Below are 9,088 nucleotides of genomic sequence, written 5' to 3'. Positions count from 1 at the left end.
TACTAATATACATATATATTAATATAACATATATATAAATACCTACCACATTGTCAAGGATATGATGAAAAGTAAACATACCTATGGCTTCTGAACTATTGAAGTAAATGGTCTGTCAGCAGAAACAAAAAATTAGATAATTATACCATAAATGCAAGATAAAACTGCAATGCTGTTAAGTGCTATACAGGAGAGGTCAAGATGCTATGAGAATACTTGATTGATAGAAGATTTGACCTAGGCAGAAAGATCATGGAAGTGTTTCTAGAGAGAATAAGACTTGTGCTGAATCAGAAGGATGATTAGAACTTAGGAAAAAGGGGGAAAGAAGAGCTCTCAGATAGAGAGACATTTAAGTGCAGAGCCCTAGTGGCAAGAAGGGGAGCAGGTGGATGGCTTAGCCTACTGGCACAGAGAGATAAGAGGGCTGTATGGTTAAAAGTGAAGCTGGAATCATACTTAGGGCCCAAGTGGGCACACTGAGTTTTTCATACTGAGGAGTTTGTTCTTTATTTGAAATGCCATGGAAAGCATTTAAGGGTAAGCAGAAACTTGGGAGGAGGGCAAAGACCACTAATAAGATTTGTGATTTGAGCGGATCACTCTGAACTGTGCATGCTGGACTGAAAGAGACCAGAGTATATGTCCAGATGCAAGTTGAAAGGCAATTGATCTTGATGACAGGAGCTTTGCTAAGAAGATGACAAGAATGGAACAGATTGAAATCAACAGAAATAAATTTTGTCATCTCCCAGTTTCTGACATCACACCACCACAATTTAAACAAGCTGAGACAATGTGGTCTTATGGAAACTCCCTTCCCTCTAGTTTAGAAAAAGTAACATGGCAAAAACATGGAATTATGAGAAGAATTTATGAGAATAATACTGCAGGATCAGCATGGTTCATCCCAAACCTAAAAGGAAACTGAGAAAGAATAGCTAATACTTGAGGAGATCAAAGAATGAGAGAGTGAGTGCTGTGAAGAGTGTGAAAAAGGAAAACAAAAGGGGAACTTGCTTTGAAACACTTGAGACCTTTGGCATTAATTGATGGCTGAAGAAACTAAATTACAAGGAATTGAGGAAAAAAAAATAATAAAAATAAAGAGGCAACATGGATAAACCACCCTTGGGAGATAATTCTTTAGGGAAAAGGAAAGCTTATTGGAAGGGCATCAGGTCAAGGGAAAGTAATAGGAAGGAATATTATCTTTAAGTCTAAACAGAATCTTTATTAAGTATAATGCTAGCCATAAGATTTTTCATAGATGTTCCTTATTAGACTGAGGAATTTCCGTCTTATTTCTATTTTGCTAAGAAGTTTTATTATGAATGAATGTTGAACTTTTTTACATAGTTTTTTTTTTCTACATCTATTCAGATACTCATATTGGTTTTTCTTTCATTCTGCTAATACTATGAACTAAATTCATTATCTCTCCAAATTTAACCAGTCTTGTATTTATACAATAAACCCTTTCCGATCTTGATTTGTTTTCTGTTTTATATATTGATGACTTTGATTTACTATTTCCTTGGATTTTTAAATATATGTTCCTGAGAAGTATTTGCCTTTTATTTGTTTTCCTTTTCTTCCTATTGTTTCATAATGTCTGTGTCAGGTTTTATTATCAGAGTGATTGGCTTCTTAAAATGAGTCAATGAATGTTCCCTCACTTTCTCCCTCTCTCTCCCTTCCTTTCTTTTTCTCTTTCTTTCTTTCTTTCTCTTTCTTTCTTTCCTTTCTTCTTTCCTTCTTTCTTTCTTTCTCTCTCTTTCTTTCTCTTTTTTCTTTCTTCTTTCTTTCTCTTTCTTTTCTTTCTTTCTTCCTTCTTTCTTTCTTTCTTTCTTTTTCTTTCTTTCTTTCTTTCTTTCTTCCTTTCTTTCTTCTTTCTCTTTCTTTCTTTTCTTTCTTATTATTCACAATTCATAAAATGGTTCACAGTGAAACAAGAGGAAATATGAACAGGACACGCCCTCATTGACACCTGTAGAGAGTACTATTGAGAACCAGGGATATAAAGAAGCATGATGCATTACAGGAAACAGCCCAGCAGCAATTTTTTTCATTAAGTTTAAGTGGTTCCCTGTGTGGAGGTTTCCAGTGAGCCTTGCAGGCACCCCAACAGTTAGAGCCCAACCCTTCATGAATCCTACCCAGGAGGGATGTTTTCTGCCTTACTAGTGACTATTGACAAGCTTTGGCCAGAATAATTCAGGGAATTTCTGAATTATGCAAGGAGTTATAACTATGCTTTGTCCAATTATATCTGAATCCTAGTTTTGGAGAGGAACTGCTACTCCTTTCCAAGTTTGTTCTTTCCATGTTTTTCCCATCAAGTGCAAAATGTTTTCAAGTTCTTTTAATTCTGTGTAGTTGTTCTTCTTATAGTCATCAATAATAATTCTTTATCTTAAAATTCTCTCTTTCAATTGCTGTATAGTTTCTTTATCGTGATTGGACCCTGACGGATACAGAACCACAGAACTGAGATTAACAAAACAGTATTGATTAAAACTAGTGGCTGACAAGCTATTTATAGAGAATCATTATGGGGGAAAAATCAGAATATAAAATTAATTCAAGGGGAAAAAAGCAGATGAAATCAGAGACTTTTGAGATGCAGCTGAAGACTGTAGAGTGAGCAAGAAAAATCCAAAGAAGCCTGGGAGAATTGCAATTGATAGGTATGTCTCAGCATACTGATGGTGTATTTCCAAATATCAAGATTTCTCATATTGGCAATAATAGGATTTCCTATATTTGCCTGGGACAGGCATAAATAGCATAACAATTAACAACAGAAAAAAAATTGGTGTAAATAAATAAAAATGAAATTAATTAATCTCTACTAGAGTGTGTAGCAGTTAAAGAAAGAGGAAAGAAACATGAAAAGCAGCTTAGCAGTAAAATATAGGTTTATTTTTAAGAATAAACCTGAGAGGGGCTTCTAGCCAATTTCAGTTAGAAGTATTTTCTCTTACAGACTAAGTGTATTTATTGGTGAGAGAGCTTATCACAGGCTTAGAATGTTTCTATGTAGGGGATAAGTTTATGGCAGGGTTGGAATGTCTCTGGTTATAGGGGAGGTTATATTGGGTCTGACCTCTCTCCTGCCAGTGGGAAGGTTATATTAAGGCTGGCATGTCACTTGTCAGGGAGAGGTTTATATTATGGTTGAAATGTTTCTGGTTGGAGATGTCAGTTTTGGTTTATGGTCATGCTGACCTTAGCCATTAGGCTGATGCCCTTTGGATTAAGGCAGTTTTTGATCCGTGGGAACTTTAGAATGATGGTACTTGTCCAAGATGACAATGTTCCTTCTCTGTCAGAGTGCAAAGAAAAGCATACAATGCTATAGAGATCACCAGTAGCAGAGAAGATTCAAACCAACTCAGGAAGGAAACATATAAGCAGGTAAGTCATGAAACTCAGCATTACAAAGCCTATGTTTATGTTTTTGTTATTTATCCGTTTTATTATTTAATTGTGGAAGAGACAGTACTCATAGCATTTTATAACTATGCAAGAAATCTGACTTTGGTGATATGGAAACACTGTGATGATTTCAGAAAGGGTAAGAAAAGAGAATCCAGTCAAAGATGGGGCCCCTTCTCATCACATAGAGGAGAAGCTTAGAGTGCATAGCTACAAATTTAGAAAGGTAGCCTCTGAAGATTGAAGAACTCAAGGACAGATAACACATCTACCTCCGGGAGAAACTCCTATTGCTGGTTGAAATACCAACTGAAGAATAGAACGCTAAAGACTTCAACGTGTGGATTTGTAAAGTGACAACTTCCCAAGTCTCACTGGAAACTGAATGAGTGAACACTAGTATAATAGGCATGCTGAGAAAATTCTTAAAAATATTTTTAGATGGGTGGATCACCTTAGGTCAGGAGTTTAAGACCAACGTGACCAATATGGTGAACCCCCGTTTCTACTAAAAATGCCAAAAAAAATTAGTCAGGTGTGGTGACACACGCCTGTAGTTCCAGCTACTTGGGAGGCTGAGTCAGGAGAATTGCTTGAATCTGGGAGGTGGAGGTTGCAGTGAGCCAAGATCACGCCACTGCACTCTACCCTGAATGACAAGGCAGGACTCCATCCCAAATAAAAAATCAATGAACTCTCATCATCTTGAGTAAAATGCACTTCCAACTCCTTTTCCAAGCCTTATTTTTTTTAATATCAAAAGCACTGTCCTTTTATGTCATCAAGTTTTACAAATATTCAGAAGGGGGCTTAAAAATTACCAGCTTTCATCTATGACTTCTTGGAGTCTTTCATGTGCATGCCTGATGTAGGTAAATGCTGGAAATGTTCAAAGCTGTGATTTTGTCAGAAGAGATACTGTTTCTCTAGCCAAGTTTATTCTGAGCTGCTCACACCCTTGTCCCGGGAGCCATCAGGTGATCAAAAATAACCCAGATGCTGAACTTCCACTTAATAACTCCACAGGGTATACATCCTGTCAAAAAATCAACTAGAATGATTCTTTTTACTATTTCTTTGCTTTTTATTCTTTTGCTTTTTAAAAACATTGACAGACATGTGATGAAACAAACATTACCCCAAATGTCAAGAGACCTAAAATCACATCTCAGCTTTGTTGCTACATTAATCTGTGACTTTGTTGGGGGGAGGGGGGGTCACCTTACTTCTCTGGGCCTCAGTTTTCTTAACCAGAAATATAGACAGTGATACCATTTTCACGTAGCTATAGGTATAAAGGTCCTTTAAAATATATAGTAGTGGTAGTGTAGTGATAAAAAATAGTGCTTCTTTTTACCAGTAGTAAAACAGTACAAAATAAGTCATTTATTTAAGAAGACCTCTATTCTTCAGCCAAGAAGGCCAATCCAAATTCAGTTGCAGAAGGTTGATTATGCAAGAAGAAAAATAGAGACTTCACAAGTTTACAGGCTGAAGAGTTACCACTCTCTCCTTACATTAAGGTAATGGAAGGATGGCTAACTATGATTAGTGAAAAAATGTGGAGGCTGCGGTTTTCACTGACCAATAGAACAATGCCCATGTTCACAGAGCTTTGCTTCTCACATGAACATCATGATAACTGACAGGTGGCTTGCCCTCTGTGGTAGCTCCAGACACTGCCCCACCTGTCCAGTGCCTGTTTCCATTCAGATTTAGGCTGAAATATATGGGTACTCCCCTTGAGTCTGCTCGGTGCCATCACAGGTGCACTTGTTGTGTTGGTTGGTGAATACAGCAGCAGATCTCTGTCCACCCAGAATATCATGGCAGCCTTTACTTCCTCTCTGATACTATCCCCCTGCATTCCTCAAGGTGAATTTCACTTGTGACCCCCTTACACACTCATATGTATGGTAAAATCTTTAGAAAAGTACCTAGGAAGTATACTTAGCAAAAGAGGAAAATGGTGACATACTCACACCCCAAGATAGAGGGAAACAGCAGTCTAGAGACCACATCCAGAAGGTACGAAGTCCAGGCACAAAAATAAAGAAATATTTACTCAAAATTTCCTATGTTGTCACGTGGTTAAAAGAGCAGCAGCTTTAACTCAGAGAAGATTTAGTTTCTCTCCTTACCAGCTGTATCCTCTCAGATAAGCTAATTAACTTATAGAGCTGGTTAACTCATCCATAAAATGAAGGTGATAATACATGCTATAGGGTCATTCTGAAGATTATATGTTTTGTAAAGTATCTAGAATAGTTCCTGACACTTAGGGAGTGCTTGTAAATGTTTAACTTTTCTCCATGTTTTATTACTCAGAGCAAACAACAGTCTATGAAGAAAGGCAAATAGATGCTGTTATAATGCAAAGTAATAAGTGACTATAAGTAAGAACAAAGTATTATGAGAATCAAAAATTTAGTCTTCAAGAATAAAGTCTCACCAGTGAGAAAAATTACATCTAATAAAGGGCGTAGCAGGAGTCCAAAGTCTTTGGCAAGGCCAAGACATGGTGGCTCATGCCTGTAATCTCTGCACTTTGGGAGGCCAAGGCAAGTGGATCACCTGAGGTCAGGGGTTCAAGAGGATCCTGAACAATAAGGTAAAGCCCTGTCTCTCTAAAAATACAAAAATTAGCCAGGCGTGGTAGTGCACATCTGTAGTCCCAGCTACTGGGGAGGCTGAAGCTGGAGAATTGCTTGAACTCAGGAGCTGAAGGTTGCTGTGAGCCTAGATCATGCCATTGCACTCCAGCCTGGGCAACAAGAAAAAAAACTTGATCTCAAAACAAAAGCAAAACAAAAATCTTTGGCAAGGCTAAGAGCAATGAGTTTCAGGGTAGCTGAAATGAAGATTTTGTTTGACTTGTCTCATAATGGGGCAGGGATTAGCTTGGGGTGGGATTAGGAAGGAGATTGGCTTGCCAAGAGATGACATTGCAAATGTGACAACCTCTACCAGGGCTACCTTGTAAAGGATCTAAGACATACCTTGGAGGCATGGTAAAAAGAGGCTAAACATGGATGTCCTAAGTTTATGAAGCAAGATGTGCTAGAAGATAAACAGCTTCAAATTCTCCATTATTCTCAGTGTTTTAATCACTGAATTTATGGTTTGTGACCTCTATGATTAAACTTTAATATAGTGTTGGTGGGTTGTACATGAATTATGCATTTCCCTTTTTTCCTTTTTATTTAAACATAATCACTTGAAAAAAATTCAGGTCTCAAATTTTACCATTGCATTGTACCTCCAGGAATTTGTCATCTTTTTTTCATTTTCTTCCCAGCTTCAAAGAAACCCCACTGACTGTCATACTCAAAAATCTTTCTATTATGAGGACCTTGAAAACATGGGCTTGATAAAATATCATACAAATACAACTGTATTTTGTTTCTCTTTTCTTAAAAAATATATTCAGCAAGGAAATTATTTAATTGCCCTGCATAAAATCTCAGGAAGTTCCACACATTTTCCCATTACTCACAGATAATACAGAGATTCCATGGTCATTTTTAACTGTCAGCACAATTCAATTCTATTAAAAAGTCATTCTCTTCCAGGTATTAATTATAAGTAACTGCTCCACAGTTTAAGCCCTCTTTCCTTAGCTTAAACTGAATGAAAACAACTGAAAGGAAAAATGAAAAACTGAAAGGAATCGCATCCTTTTCCTCTCTCCCTTACTTGTCCCTCAAATTGCTAGGTGCTACAGCAGATGCTTCTGGGACTAAAAAGTGAGAAATACACAGGTAAAGGAAATTCACATTTTTCCTGCCACAATATAACCTCATGAATTCCAGGCCTGGTAGTCGTTTGTAGCCTGCCATTTCTCTGGTTGATTCTTAAGTGAGCTCTTTGGAGAATCCCTTGCTGAGCCCCCTCACTGCTACTTTCCAAATGTGAGTGATTCAAACTTCTAGCTACTGCTTCTTCTTCAGCCTCTGCTGTTGGGAAAATATACTAGGAGTTCACTAAGCAAATTACACAGTGGAAACACTTCAGGAAACAGATACATGACGTGGAAAAATATTCCGAGTATGTTGAAGTTCAAGACAAGAACAGTGAAAGATGAGTTTGAAGGATAGCCAGAGGACAACTCGTGAAATAGTAAGCAAAACTAATGACCACTCTCTATTGAGGACTTCCTGTATCTCAGGCACTCTATTTAGATTTTCACATATAAAATCCATTCAGTTATTATAAACACATAAAAAATCTGAGGAGAACAGCATATTTTAAGCAAGAAATTTACTAGTCATACTTTACTTACACAAAACTTAGTGACCTTTCTAAACTGTGAAGCTGATCATACTATCTCCTTGTTTGGAATACTCAATCCTGAAGAAAAACACTCAAACTTGTAATGATATGAAAATTCATAGTCTAGTTACTCCAGCACCTAGAACAACCTAATTTATGATGGCTGAGTCTACTCATGGTTTCTTTAAAAGACTAAAAGAATAAATCACATCAATTGATCAGTAAAATATTCACAATAGTTTCTACTATGGTTAATTTGCCTTCCTGCTCTTACCCCAGCTGCTTGAAGATGTTATTTATTCTCTCTGCCTAAAATGCTTTGCAGCCACTCCATTCCATTCTACCTGCCTAATTCCTATTTGTCCATTAAGTCTTAAATCGGACTACTGCAGGATGCTCACACTGAACTCTGAAGACCATGATGATTATGTTTCTTATGAACTTAGTGGACTCGCCTAACATCCAAGAAAAGCCTGTTGAATGAAAGTATCATATATACAGATATGTTTTGAAAATCTTGGCTCTGCCAATTATTTGAAATGTTATCATGTAAAAGTCTCAAATTTTTGGAGCCTTTATTTCTTTACTATCAAATGAGAATAAAGAATATCATTAGACTGAAGGTAAGCAATGAGCACTGTCTTTTATGTGTTCAGTATTCAGCTGACGCTTGAACAATGCAGGCTTAAACTGCACAGGTTTACTTATATGTGGATTTTTTAAAATAAAACTTACACCAAGGGTGCCTGCCTCTCCTGCCTCTCCTTCCACCTCTTCCATCTCTTCTGCCTCTGCCATTCCTGAGACAGCAAGACCAACACCATTTTTTCCTCCTTCTCCTTAGCCAATTCAATTTGAAGATAAAGAGGATGAAGACCTTTATGATGATCCAATTCCACTTAATGAACACTAAATATATTTTCGCTTCCTTATTTTTTCTAATTTTTAAAAATTTTATATGCATATATAATAGATGTGCTTATTTAGTGACACGTGATCTTTTGATATAGGCAGACAAAAATATGGAATATTTCAAGAATTTGTGTTTCATCCTTGTGCAAGGACTATGCTCATCTCTGTATTTTACTCATTTTAGTATATGTGTTGCTGAAGTGATGACATAATTTTCTTAATAACATTTCTTTTTTCTAACTTACATAATTGTAAGAATATAGTATGTAATACATATGACATAAAAATATGTGTTAGTCGACTGTGTATGTTATTGATAAGGCTTCCAGTCAACAGTAGGCTATTTGTTGTTAAATTCAGGGGGGGTCAAAATTTATTATTCTTGGATTTTCTTTGTTTTACCTTTAAGTTCAGGGGTAAAAGTATAGGTTTGTTACACAGGTAAACTGTGTCATGGGGATTT

General features: G+C 36.7%; 1 non-coding gene across 1 annotated transcript; it reads right to left on the bottom strand.

Annotated features, from left to right (window-relative positions):
• Positions 1-8,729: 8,729 nt before the first annotated feature.
• On the bottom strand, positions 8,730-8,833 carry LOC116562150. Its single transcript, XR_004273801.1, has one exon. It is a non-coding gene; the product is annotated as a U6 spliceosomal RNA (small nuclear RNA).
• Positions 8,834-9,088: the final 255 nt, after the last annotated feature.

The sequence above is a fragment of the Sapajus apella genome, unplaced genomic scaffold (assembly GCF_009761245.1).
Source record: "Sapajus apella isolate SASKATOON/1434 unplaced genomic scaffold, GSC_monkey_1.0 scaffold31, whole genome shotgun sequence".
Taxonomy (NCBI): Eukaryota; Metazoa; Chordata; class Mammalia; order Primates; family Cebidae; genus Sapajus; species Sapajus apella.
Note: the sequence above shows the minus strand (reverse complement) of the source record. Positions and strands in the feature narration are given on the sequence as shown.